Here is a 15,210-nt window from a genome sequence, read left to right on the forward strand (position 1 = left end):
GATACTTAACTGACTGAGCCACCCAGGCACCCCAGAAGTCTGTACCAATATAAATAAATTATTAAATAAATAAGTAAATGGTGGGGAAAGGACATTTCCTCTTTACAGAAGAATCCCAATTAATAAATGAAAAAGGGAAGAAAGATATAGGAAGTCCTCACTGGAACACTAGTAAATTCTCTGAAGACAGGATCTACCCAGGAATGCTAAAATCAGTGGGCAAAGTTGAAGGGGAAGATCGATATTTGCATAGCCTCAAAGTATTGTTTCCAAAATATTTATTATTCACAAAGGGGAAAAGTGTAACTTTACAGTCACTAAAAGCATAGGAGATACCACCCTGACCAAGTGATCACGGTTAACATTACTCATAAAAGAACATCTACCCTGATCTGATGTGCTGAAAAGGCCACCTCACTATGTGATGTCATTCCCATGAATACATAACTTCAATCTGATCATGAGAAACCACATGAAAATGTGAGGGACGCTTTACAAAATACCTGATCAGTACTCCTTGAGAATGTCAAGGTCATGGAACTGGCAATTGGGTAAGACTAAAGAGATACAAAAACTAAATACAATGTGAATCCCTGGATTGGACCTTGGAACAGAAAGAGGACATAGGAGGGGTGCATGGGTGGCTCAGTTGGTTAAGTGTCCAACTTTGGCTCAGGTCATGATCTCCTAGTTCATGGGTTCCAGCCCCACATCAGTCTCTGTGCTGACAACTCAGAGCCTGGAGCCTGCTTCAGATTCTGTGTCTCCTTCTCTCTGCTCCCCCCCACCCCGCTCCTTCCCCAACTTGCACTCTGTCTCTATTTAATGTTTTAATAAATATTAAATTTTTTTTAGGAAGAGGACATTGGTAAAAAAAAAAAAACTGATGAAATCTGAATAAAGGCTGTAATTTAGTTATGGTACTGTGCCAACGTTAGTTTCTTACTTTTGATCATTGTACCATGGTTATATGAGATGCTGAAGTTAGGGGAAGGTTTTTGAAGGGTAAATGGCAACTTTGTATTATCTTTGCAAATCTTCTGTCAATATTATATTAACATAATATAAATAACTAATAGTTATTTGTTTAAAATTTTGTTTAAAAGCAAACAAAATATTGGGGCGCCTGGGTGGCTCAGTCGGTTGAGCGGCCGGCTTCGGCTCAGGTCAGATCTCATGTTTGTGGGTTCAAGCCCCACGTCAGGCTCTGTGCAGACAGCTAGCTCAGAGCCTGGAGCCTGCTTCCAGTTCTGTGTCTCCCTCTCTGTCTGCCCCTCCCCCTCTCATGCTCCGTCTCTCTTTGTATCAAAAATAAATAAAACATTTAAAAAAGAAATAAAATCTGCTTAAAAAAATAAAAATAAAAAAAATAAAAGCAAACAAAACATCCACATACAGAGAATTCCCAACCTCTGTGTCTCTGGAGGGATCTTTCTTTTTTAGAATCTTTACACTTTTCCTGTACACATTTAAAATCTTTATCCTCTTAGTCCTCACAGGTTTTTTTTTTTCCTCCTCTTAAAAATAAAGATCACTGGGGGTGCCTAGGTGGCTCAGTCCGTGAAGCCTCTGACTTTGGCTCCCCACGTCAGGCTCTGTGCTGACAGCCCAGAGCCTGCACCTTTGCTTCAGATTCTGTGTCTTCCTCTTTCTCTGCCCCTCCCCCGCTCACACTCTGTCTCTCTCTCTCTCTCTCAAAAATAAATAAACATTAAGAAAAATAAAAAATAAAGACCACTGGGTCTTCACAAGAATTTTTCACATTGAAGTACATGGTAAGGCTCTCTTCGTCCTCCAAGTATAGAAATGCTGGATAAAATATAATTTTTAAAATGAAATACATAGTGGCTCAGTCAATTAAGCGTCTGATTCTTGATTTTGTCTCAAGTCACAAATCTCACGATTGGTAAGTTCAAGCTCTGCTTTCAGCGTGGGCCTGCTTGGGCCTCTGTCTCTGCCCCTCCCCCATTCATGCACATGCACTCTCTCTCTCAAAATAAATAAGTAAGCTTTAAAAAGATAAAATTAGTGAAATACATAGTAAACTCAAATGGAAGCAAACCCTCCAATGATAGGGCAAAGCAGTGATCCGCAGACATGAGGCCCATGGACCTAAGGCGGGGGCTGAAGTTATGATGCCATCACTGGGACAGGAAGTGAAGGGTCAGGTCTGTGTCAGCTAAGAAGCTGGAGGGACTGGGAAACATTAACCACTGGCTTGGAGAGGTGTCCAGGAAGTGTGCCTTATGCCAGGGGCCATAAATAGGAACGTTATCACTCATAAGATACTTAAGCCTATGCTCTCTGTGGTTGTGGAATTCAAATTTATACTACCTATGTGGTATAGAAGCCAAGAAATTAATGTAGAAACTGTTACAGAATGGGTAAAACCCCCCGTGGGCTTAGCAGGGGAAAATGCAAAGCCATTTCATAATCCAGAGTGCAAGGGTGTCTCAAGTATTTAGATAAACTGAGTATTAGTTTACTATAAAAATTGTAAACTGCCCAGACAAACAAATAATCATGAGAAACAATAGAATTAGCACTCTAAATCCTGGAGAAAATAAAAATCTATACCATAAAGTAAGAATGTTTAATTTGCTTAAAGAGAAAAAAGAAGCTATAATACTGTAACTCAAGAGGTCAATATGAAACTAGGAAAAGAAGATTTTAAAGGTGGAATTCTAGAAATAACACATAGTCACACCTTGATGTTACACCTCAATGCAAGTATTACACAGTCTAATCTACTAGATTAGACACCATTGAGAACAAGAATTAGATACTATGAAACAGACCTAAGGGAATTCCAGAATAAAGATCAAAGAAGTACAGAGAAGAAAAATTTGGAAGAGAGTTTGAGTTGTGGAGGGTGGAAGAAGAAGATTCCATTTTTTGCTACCAGACCTACAAGAACAGACCAGGGGGAAGAAAGAATGCCTACATTCTATTTATTCAACTTAAGGCCAAGTGTATACACCCAACAGATACTCAACAGTTGGTCGATAATAAGGACCTTCTGCTCTATTCAGTGTAGACCCATTACTCATTAACTAACATACCACACTCAACTCATCTCTCTTGGATTATGCTGTTGCTGCCTGGGTAGAGCCTCTTTAAAAGACGTTTCAGTGATTGTCTCTCTTTCTTAAATTTCTCTATCACTGGACCTGAACCACCCAACTAAGTACTTAATTATGTTCCGCACCACTGGTTGAAAAACAATGACAGCTACACACATCCTGCCCATTGCCTGTCTTGGTGTGGTCTGCAAGGTAATAGTGGTGTTAATATCTCTACATGGTTGGAAAGAATCAAATGATGAGTTCTTCAGGGCATGGAAAAATTACATGAAATCTAAATGTGTCCAGGGAAGTTGTGTTGAAACCACAAGCCCCTTCATTCATGTATTATCTGTTGCCACTTTCAAGCTACCAGGACAGAGTTGGGCAGTTTCAGCAAAGAAGATATGTCCCACGGTGACTGAAATATTAACTTCCTGGCCCTTTAAAACAGATGAAGCTTGCCAATCTCTGTTCTACACTCTTTGCTAATTCTGTCATGCATATGAACCTTGCCTTTCAAATTTGCTTGAAAACTACTTGAAGTCAGGAACATTGTCATATGTTGCTTTTGTCTCCCCAACGCCTGACTCCATCTAGGACAGTTATGGATTTTCCTTAGCAAATTTTGGCATGTCAGAGACAAGAGTTTAAGAAATGAATCTGACTTCGTAATGCAGAATAGATTAGGAAAAAAAAGAGGAATGATAATAGTTTATATGCATTAATTTAGGCTTGAAAGCAGTCATTATCCTATTTTGGGGCTGTGATCTCACATGACCTGGTGAAGTGCACTGTTATGGGATAAGGGCAGTAGAGGCAGCCACCTGGAATGAAATTGTGACAGTTAGGTGACACGGGCCAGGAGGGAGACAATGGAAGGAGTTTCAGTCTGGCAGATAGAATGTGGTTTGTAGAGGCTTTAGCAACCCAGAAAGTATCAGGCAATACAGACCAAGGAGCACTGAAGAATAAAGGGGTGGTTGGGGTAAGGGCAGAGCCACAAGATACCTGGAGGCTTATGGGGCAAGCAGGTAGGGCACAGTTACCAGGAACGTTGGCTAGCTGGACTCCATTCTGCCTGAGATTAAGGAAGAGAGAGACATTAGCCAAGCTGTGGCTCAAGGGAAGAGAATAGAGAATCGGACATTCAAACTATGGTACAAATTTGAATGGGTCTCATAGGTACAAGGGTCTCAAGAACAAGCTTTTAGCTGAACTAGGGGTAGAGATACTTAAATGCCAAGTCCTGGAGTATTAAATTGTATCCTACCTAACATCAGATTTGGCTCTGGAGACTAGGGTGGGGACACCACATAATAAATACCAGAGCTCCCAATACATGGCAGCATCCACCTTCATGCCTGAATTCCTGCCCCAGAAACAGTAATGAAAGTGCTGCAAATGTGGCAAACTATGCTAGGTAAGGCAGGGCCTCCGATGCACGGAACACCATCAATGGCAATAGAAGGAAAGATTTGACTGTGAGAGATATTTGACACAGAAAATGGATCTGTCACATTCTTCCAAGAGATCAAGAAGAGATTTGATAAAAACGACACTATATGACAAAATGGAGATTATGTAGTGCAGCAGACACTGTCAGCACTCTGCCCACATCCCCTTGGCATTCACCTCTACGTGCAGAAGGCTTCTACTGTGAACACCTGCACCTCTCTCTGCAAGAAGCTTTGTTCTGGTGGTAAGCAAGCTCAGTCACGAGCACAGATGTCAACGGCCCCAGAAACAGCCATTAACCAATGACGGCCCGTGAGATGAATAAACTCCCCCGCTTCTTTGCCCCTCACATAGAGTAACTCTGAAGCATGTTCGACATCTGTGTCCAATAGAGTAGCCACTAACTACTTGTGGCTACTGAGCATCCAGAATGTGGCTAGTGTGAAGAACCAAATTTTAAATTTTATGTAATTTTACTTAAATTAAAACGATACTCCTTTGTTACTGGAATACGTGCGAGTACATTTGAATGTATTTTTCCAACTATAATTTTACAAAGTCTAAACTACACATCAAGATGAAAATTTAATGTCCAAGTCAAGTTGTCCTATAAGCATAAAATTGACTTCAAAGGCTTATCCAAAGAGTGTTAACATCTTGTTAATAATTTTTACATGTTGAGACGTAATATTTCATTGAATTTCAGCCCATTCAATTTAATGGATTAAAAATTATTAAAATTAATTTCACTTGCTTCTTTTTACCTTTTTACAGTCAGCTGCTAGGATATTTAAAACTACTATTTCCATTGGACAGTGCTTGTTTACATGCTCTCCCTGGGTTCCACAGTGGGATTAGGCTCCCTGTTCTCATAATGGTAACTGCCTTGATAACACTCCCTTAATTGCCTTCCTTTCCTGTCTCATTCTCCTGCTTCTCTACTAAGTATCCTAAGATTGCCAGGTTGCTTAGAATCTTTGTCCAGGGTCTGTTTCCTGAAAACCCAGACTAAAACAAATATCATTACGGCCAACAAGGAATTTTAGAGATGAACTATCCTAACCTCTAGATTTCAAAAAATGAAGTTCAGAGAGGTTCAATGACTTATCCAAGAACTCTCAACTATCTAGCTGTGAATTAAGAATTCTATTTCAGATCTCGTGATTCCAAATCCCTTTATCTCCTCATCATATTACATTGCCTTTTAAAGATTATTGACAATTTTTGTGAAAGTGTTTTCGAAAGAGAAATGGAGCATTTAGGATTCATGGGATGAAATCACAGTAAGCAATTTATGTATGTTTTCTACATGCACACTAAACCTGTTCTAGTGCTGGTCTTCCCTTGCTCCTTCTTGGGAAACCTAGAGAGGCTCTTTGACTGCTCTGGTCTTTCTCATACAACTGAAAGTCTTCTGGTTACAGTCTCATCTGAGAAATTAGTGTATCCAGTCCTGATATGAATCCAACTTGATTTAAAGTTAACTCCTCTTTCTTTCACTACTCCTCTTCCTCCAGCTTGCTCATTAGTGTGTAACCAGGGGCTGGGACAGAGAAACAGTACCATGTTAAGAGACGGATGCCCTCTCTATGCCTGGCAGACATTTACAACTGACACTTTCTCTCGTAGACACTTTGGTAGGTTCCTTAGAGTTTCCTCTGTTGGTCCTCTCTGATTGAAACTCCCTTGATGTGGTGGTGTCTCCTTTGGCAGCCACCCTCACCTCCCACCCCTACCCAGGGCTTCATTCTCTCAACAGTCTGCTTCACGCAGACTCTCTCTCTGGTCCTCGTGGCAAGAATGTTTAATTACTCGAGTCTGACTCACCTACTCTGGGATTTATGCACTTTTTACCTCTTATTGGTGGGAAGCACAATCACCTCCCAGACCAGCAATGCCCGTTCTGTTCCCATTGTGCTGCCCAAGCCCCTTTAACTTTCGCATACAGGAGTCAAGGAAGGTCCTGTGTGTCCCCCAACTGCCAGGAACACCCATCAAGCAGTGGCTTAAAAGGTCTCATTGAAGCCCCTCTGATGAGGTTTGGGGAAGGAGGTAGGAGTGGTACCACCCCTCCCACTTGTGAACTGGACTCAAGAGCAGTTTTCTTTCATGCTATTTCCCCCCCCCCCCCGCCCCCTTACAGATTCTTCTTCCAGTTCCCAAACCTGAACGTTTTATAACTTTGGCATGGGTGAGGGGGTTCCAGGAAATCTGTAACCAGTTTTCAGGACATCTCCTTTGTAAATTTCCATATGGTCTAGCCCCTTTTTGGTCAGATGGCATTACTCTAATGTGGTAACTCAACTGAAACTACCAACTTAATATTTTGATAAAGATATTACAAAACATTGTACTGGGAATAAATGAAATTGATATGGTTAATGTGGATCTTTTATAACTGAAGTGTGGCAATGAAGGAAAGACATAGGCCAGCAGACAGGTAATAGATAAAGCAAAGGGTTAGTTTTAGGATTTGCATTTATTTTTAAAATAAGATATAGAGGACTTTCAGTGTGTGAAAAGATCCTGGGTGAAATTACAGGCAAAAATAGTGTTTTACTGTTGTATCTTGTGTTTTTTTTTTTTACTTCAACTGTGTGCTTTTTAATGAAATAAATAAGTATTAGATGTCTTGAGACTTGTGTGATTTCCTTTGAAAACTGCTAAGACACCAGAGGTTTCAATTGTTTTTGATCCTCTTTGATCTCCCTCAACTACTCGTTTTTTCAGCATTGTAGCACTTTTACAATTTTCATATGAGAACGAACAATAAGAGTTCACACTGTCACTATAATTAATTTGAAGAGTACAGTTGTGTCTACACAATAAAATCACTCACAACCATCATCTTCATCTTTTTTTCAGATTATTTTTATTTGCACGCATACAGCACAACTATAGCAAGAGCAAGGAAATATATATTCTTTTCTTTCTAAAAGAAATAATTAAAAAACGTTAGACCATTTCACAGTCTCCAAGGTTCCTGTTGAAGCATTTCAAACAGCATTCTGTTTGAAAACTTATACTGTCTTTGAAAGGAATAACAGAATGTTTAGTGACCATGCTCCAAACATACCAAACTCTGCATTTCTTGTTTGAAAATAAAAACATACAATGCCCAAGTTGGCATTATTTAAGGAGTCTTCCCAGGGCTGTTTAGAAAACAAGACAGTTAGGCTTTGTTTAGATGGATAATTCATCAAGAATTTCCACTAATAATTGTGTCCAGTGAGTTCAGTGGGAGCGTACTCAATTTTGATGCCATATCAATATAGAATAAGCCATGACTGTTTTCTGCATTTTTTAGCTTTCAGTCAGTATCAGCCTTGTTTTAAAATGAACTGAGGAAAAGAAAGGGAAAAGATGTAATGTTAATAGGTTTCCTTTTGTGATCTCTCAGGGAGAGGTCTTTTTTAAATAAGGGGCCTGAACTTGACCTTCTTCAATGGCACAAAGGTCCAATGCGCAGTTTTTAAACTTATATTTAAATTTTAATAATTTTGCATTGAGGAGGTTGGAATCAGACTCTCAAACCTAATCCTTAATCTTTTTGTGTAAATGACTGGCAGGGAAGAAAAGCTTAGGAAAAATGTCTGTAAAAAGTACATAAATATTGCCCTGATTTCTGTATCCTGCAGAATCAAACTGTATTCAGGTCAGTATTACAATGTATTTAAGTTTGAAAATACCATTTAATATAGAATTAGAGTGAAAAAAAATTGTAATTTCATGATAAATCTAGTTTTTAAGAAAATCATGTTCCCAGTGTTGGAAAAACAGTACAGAAAGCAACACTGTCATATGTTCTTGGTGAGACAGTAAATTTTAAAACTCTTTCTGGAAGGGAGTTTGGCCATTTCTGTTGAATGCCTCAAAATTTTACATAAAACCTTTAAACAAGCATTTTTACTTTGGGGGATTCATGCTAAGAAAATAGTCATAGATGTTTGCAAAATTATAGCTACAAGATTTTTATGGGAGTGTTTTTGGTAGAAACAAGAACTGAATAAAACATAAATATTTAACAACGAGGTTTTATTTAGCCACTAAAATGATACTAGAAAAATATTTAATGCTATGGAAAAGGTAGAAAAAGCTGATTAAAAACAGTATGCACAATGTGATTCCCTTCTGTTAAAGATATTTGCATCAAAAAGTATTGTATAAAAACAAATTGAATTGTGAACAGCAGTATCTTTATATGATGGAGGTATGCACACCATTTTTTCCAACATGGAAGTAGCTTTTTTTTGTATTTTCAAAATTAAATGCATACGAGGTGTAGGAAACTCAAGCCATCGGAAAGTAAAAAACAAAAAAAATTACAAGACCTCCTCCTATAATTGGATTTGGTAGAACACACACACACACACACACACACACACACACACACACACACACATACACACACACACACTTCTATGTCTTAGTTTCAATATTCAATATTCAACATATTCAACAGTACATCAGTACATCTTGGGGAGTTTTACAGTTTTATATATTGATCTACTTCATTCTTTTAAATTACTGCATAGTATTCCATAATAGAAATATGTAATAATCTTTCTTATCACTTCTTTTCTACCAGGCTTTTCTGTTCCAACAGCTAGATCTCCAGATTATTGACATAAATTCCTCACTTCTCATCTTTTCCAGATTAGTTATTACGTCATTGGGTTCTCTCTTTTTTGCTTCTGTCTTCAAAACAACTCTCAATGACTTATAGTCAAGCAGACAAACTGTGTTGAAGAAAACCTATATGTGGAATTTAACAACAACAAAATAAATAAATAAATAAATAAATAAATAAATAAATAAATAAAAGAAGAGACAACAAAGAAAAAACCAGACTCTTAAATACACAGGTGGTTATCAGAGGTGAAGTGGGTAGGGGGATGGGTGAAATAAGGGAATTAAGAAGTGCATTTAGTGGGGGGTGCCTAGTTGGCTCAGTCAGTTGAGCATCTGACTCCTGATTTTGGCTCTGATCGTGATCTCAGGGTCGTGGGATCTGGCTTTGAGCTGAGTAGGAGCCTGCTTGGGATTTTCTCTCTCTCCCCACCTCTGCCCGTCTCCCCAACTAAGGCACACACACACACATACACACTCTCTCTCTCTCTCTCTCTCTCTCTCTCTAAAATAAATAAAAATTAAAATATTTTTTAAAAAAAGAGAACACTTACTATGATGAACACGGAGCCTTGTATAGAACTGTTGAATCATAATATTGTACACTTGAAACTAATATACCACTGTAGGTTAACTATACTTCAGTAAAAATAAAATTAAATAAATGTAAATGGGGAAAAAAGAAAGAAAGAAAATGTCACCAAAAGGCAGGAATAGACACTCAACACTACCCAGCAATCCTAATTATTTCTCTGGTTACCTCACCCTCCCCTGTCTGCCACAGCTATGTCACACTGCCTCCATTCCGGTTGATGGCAGGTTCCCCCAGTCTCCTCCAGCTTTCCTCTCACAGTGGGTGGTGCTTCTTAACATGGAGAAAATGGAAGCATCAACATTCCTATACGGATTTACAAACCTTCTCAAAGGCCCGTCTTTTCTCCACACCCTCGTTCTAGCCACACTGGTGGAAGTTTATTTGCTTTTTTGTTATTTCATTTAGGAAATTTTATAAGTAAGATTGCCTCAGTGGTTTTCCAGTATATACATACCCTTCTTAGTCTTGATATCATGGCCATTTTACTTGATTTGTGAAGTGAATTGGTGCACTTTCTTTTGTTTGTTTTTTTTATAACTGTCAAAAGGACTTAGATTAGAGAAATGATCTGTTTCTGGAGGGTTTGATAGTGGTATTTTGGCACACATCTCTCATAGTGGTAAGGGTGAGGGTGCGCGCGAGTGTAACTCTGACAACCCTTCAGTTTTTCCTATAATTATTGCTCTACCCCAGTTCTTTTGCCCACCTCCTGAGTTGGCGTTGCTGATTGTTATCTTCTCAGAAAACATCTTCTTGACCAAGACCAGAGAGTCTTTACATTTTTTTTTTTAAATTGTGGGGCGTCTGGGTGGCTCAGTCAGTTGAGCGTCTGACTTCAGCTCAGGTCATGATCTCATAATTCGTGAGTTTGAATCCCGTGCTGATGGCTCAGAGCCTGGAGCCTGCTTTGGATTCTTATCTCCCTCTCTCTCTGGCTCTCCCCCACTTGCACTGTCTCTCCTCAAAAATAAACCTTAAAAAAGAAAAAAAAATTAAATTGTAATGCAATGGACCCCTTTGGCAGTTGATGAAGTCTGTGGATCACTCTTTAGAATCACTTTTTAAAATGTCCTCCCTAGAATTTGACTCTTAATTGTGAGCGGAACCACATGATTTTCTGTGCCTTCCTACAAATAATGTGAGTGTGGGGATCGTGGGTGCTCTGCCCACCCCAATTTTGTTTATGGTGTTCTCACAATGTTATGCTCAGTATTTTCATCAAATGCAAATGCACAACACCTGCCTGTGTGATATACTATGTGTGCTTGCCTTTACTTCCTAACTCCGTGTGCAAAATGGGAATTGACGAGGAAACCCAAGTCAAGAAAGGACCCTCTGCTGCTCAGAACTTGTAGCACGCATGACCCATATCACTGCCCCATCTGTGAATGCTAATAAGTTACTTGACATAATATTCCAAACAGTTATCTCAATCATGTGATGTGCTTGAACTCGCCTGGCTTATACTTGCAGTTCGCTCCGTTATCTGTAGTTACAGAACCCATACCGCCTTAGGGAGAGCTCAACGTTCTCATTTCAGCTGTCCTGTGTTACAAAACCTCAGCAAGGAAGGGGCAAAGCTCATCTCTTTCGATCAGAGGTAAATCGGACGAACAGAGGGTAAAATGGATGGCGGAGGCACAGTGATGGTGGAGAATGTGGACAGTCGGGCACGTTTATCTGAGGGGCGATCGGCCCCGTGCAGGAGCGTCTGTACACGGGAACTTGGAGATTAGGTACAATCTACAGGCCAATCCAATGACCATGAAAAACGATGTTTTCACGTACCTATACGAACTGAAAAATGAAATCTACATTTCTGTGATTTATTCTAATGAAACTCACAGAATTGATAATACTATGTTTATTGCTTAGATTTAAAATTAAAGCTTACGCTAAATTTCACCTAGAGACTAGTGGGAATAAATATATAATTTGTTTTGCCATCCAAGATTATAGACTCACTGGAATTTAGACGCTAGAGTTCTGGAATCTGGATTTACCAACTATTGGTAAAACTATTGTTATTTTATCTAGGAATTTAGGAATTTCTAGGGCATAAGAATTCCAGAATTTTCATAAATACCTTAGATACTTAAATGATCATTTAAATCGAGAGTTTGATTTCTTTTTTTATATTCTTCCCTTTATCCTATGCTTTTCCCTTGACAATATCTATCTGTCTGTCTATCTATCTATCTATCTATCTATCTATCTATCTATCTGTCATCTATTGCTTTGAGTACCGTATCAAGTACTCCATATAGAAAAAGTTTATGGATTATAAGCTACCTGAGTCTTGCTATGCCCCCAAATGTTTTTTTCTTTTACCTGATGGATAATTGTTCTGTATGTAGAGTCCTAGGTTCAAAGTAATTTAATCTCAGAATCCCAGAGGAAAATTTTCCATGGTCTTCCAGCATCCAGACTTGTAGAAGATACATCTGCATTCTCATTTTATCTCCACTCCTTTGAAGCTGAAGGAAACTAGCTGTGTATTTCGGTGATATTAGTTTTTTAATTTTTCTCTTTGAGTTTGAGGTTGAAGTTTTACTCCATTGAGAACATAGCAACTTGGCAAGTGACAGCTTTTTAAAAAACTTTTAATGTTTATTTATTATTTTTGAGACAATGAGAGAAAGAATGTGAGTGGTGGAAAGAGAGGCTTCGGGCTCCAGGCTCCAAGCTGTCAGCATACAGCCAAATACAGGGCTTGAAGTCATGAACCGCAAGATCATGACCTGAGCCAAAGTTGGATGCTTAACCAACTGAGTCGCCCAGGTGCCCCTTGATAGCTTTTTTAAATGAAAGACTTCTGATTTTTTTCTATTAATTCTATTTTTTCTATTAATTTTGAGTTATCCCAACATTGCATTTTCTTTATTTCCCCTTTCTGGAATTCCTGTTAAGTAGAACTTGAAACTTGGGAATTTAGTCTTTATTTTTCCTAATGACTTCCTTACACTTTCCACATCTTTATCCTTTAAATGTGTTATAAGAGAATTGTTTTGTTTGAGCTTTCAGGGCACTAATTTGTTCACCAGTTGTGTCCATGCTAAATCACTGGAAACCGTGAAACCTAAAAAATTGGGAGTCATGGGGGCACCTGGTGGCTCAGTTGGTTAAGCATCTGACTTCAGCTCAGGTCATGATCTTGTGGTTTGAGTTCACGCCGCATGTCAGGCTCTGTGCTGACAACTCAGAGCCTGGACCCTATTTCAGATTCTGTGTCTCCCTCTCTCTACCCCACCACTGTTCATGTTCTGTCTCTCTCTGCCTCTCAACAATAAATAAATTTTTAAAAAATGGGAATCATGAAAATTTGTAAGAGCATTCTTTTTTAACATTTGGTCACAGATTCACCAGTCCTATTGGATTTTATCTACCAATGCTTACATCTTCCTCAGATTCCTGACTGAGCTCATTTATGTTTCCATTCTTCCTGTGCTTTCAGCACTGCCGTAGACATATTTCACATTCTTTTTTTTTTTCCCCTCTGTGATTTGGAAGGGGAAAGAAGCTAAGTTTTCATCAACCATCTTAAATCTGGAATCTGTTTATTGGTTCTAGTGTGTCTCAAGTTCCATGTTAGTCACTGGGTAGGTTAAGCAGATACAGAGATCCCAATCAAGCGGAACATCACAAACATCTCAAACAGCAAGCACGTTCCTCTGAAGCACACAGGAAAAGGTGGGGTCAGTGGAGCGAGTAGTTTGGACAACAAGTTGCGGCCATATCGTTAAGGCTCTTTTCTGTATGCATTCTGAAGGAGTATGGACTTTATTTTATATACACTAAGGAGCTAGCAAGGGATTAAAAGTTTTCAGGAAGAGGGCCACCTGGGTGGCTCAGTCGGTTAAGTGTCCAACTTCAGCTCAGGTCCTCATTTCACGGTTTGTGAGTTTGAGCCCCGCCTCGGAGTCTGTGCTGACAGCCTCAAGCGGGGATCCTGCTTCGGATTCCGTGTCTCCCTCTCTCTTTGCTCCTCCCCAGCTTACCCTCTGTCTCTCTCTCAAAAAATAAAGAAAACATAATAAATTTTAAAAAAACGTTTTCTGGAAGATAGTTTTGTGTATCTTGTTGAGGATAGAGAGGTAAGAGGCAGGACTGAAAGGGAAAGCTGTGCCGGAGGCAATTGTTACAGTCTAGAAGGATCATTATCCCCTGACCCAATACCTTCTAGGCACTTTTATCCAAAAATGGCATGGAATCTTTGTAGAGAGCTACACGAATTAACTAACAACCACCAGGGTTACCTTTTTTGTGTTTTATTTTGTTTTGTTGCTTTTTTCTTATCTACGTCGTAGTCAAAAAGAAAACTCTCAGTATATTTCTATAACTTCACCGTTACCTGTCATGTGGATTCAGATCACATATTTCATGCATAATGAATAGATCAGGGGGCTGCTAGAAGATGAAGCGGCATTAGGATTGTGTGGATAATTTGAATATTAGTGGCAAGGAATCATGATCGATTCGCATTGTGAACCCAAGTAGCTAGACGTGACATCGAGAGGGTGAACAATTCATCCCTAACCTCCAAGGTAGATTCCCAAATCTGTGCTGGGTAGTTGAAAGAGGACAATGCTCCCTGAAGAGCAAGGGCGTTTCTAGTTCAAGGATAACCCCATTACTGTAGTATTGGAATTTACAAACAGGGTCACATTTCTCTGACTCGAAAGGTAGGCACTGGGGCCATTTAATGAAAGTGTAGTAACAAAAGTGATGAAAGTATTCGTTCTACTTGTAGTCCTGTGTCTGACAAAGCACTGAGGTCATCCTGGCAAGACAGATGTGGAGCAGGTGTTGAAATGTAAATGGATGAGAAAAGCGGTATAGATGCGGCAGATCGATAATGGAGATGGATGAAGTCATCAAGGAAATGGGTGCATAGCAATGTATTATGAAAATGCCTTTCAGTTGTTTCTTTCGAAAGTTTCCTAATGTCAAATTCAAGGCAGAGTTTTCAGATCAAAACTTTGGCTGTAAAGTAAGCCCAGTTTTTTGTTTTTCAGACTGATGTCTTTTGTTAAGACAATTCTTATAAAAGTGAGTTTCCCCACATGCCTATCGCTGTCTGTAAACCATCAAACAAAAGAGTTCTACAGAAAAATGTGCAGAATAGGCATCTTTAAATGGACAAAAATATATTTGAAAATGATATTGTAAATATTGTAGTACAATTTAAACATTGTTTGATATTTGTGTCATGAATTGATACCAAATAATACTTACACTCAACTTTATCTATTGGTAAAATGGATTTTACTGAAATATGTTTTTGGCTTTTTCAGATAGTACGTATATAAATTCAGAGAAAGTCAGTGAGTGTGAACAGTACCGGCTACCACTCAGCAAATCTGATAAAATACTCCTCTCTTGAGTTTATAATCTCATGTAAGGAGACAGATTATACACAATGAATATCATAGATATGTTAAATAGTTAGGAAGAAGTGTCATGAGA

The sequence above is a fragment of the Suricata suricatta genome, chromosome 5 (assembly GCF_006229205.1).
Source record: "Suricata suricatta isolate VVHF042 chromosome 5, meerkat_22Aug2017_6uvM2_HiC, whole genome shotgun sequence".
NCBI lineage: Eukaryota > Metazoa > Chordata > Mammalia > Carnivora > Herpestidae > Suricata > Suricata suricatta.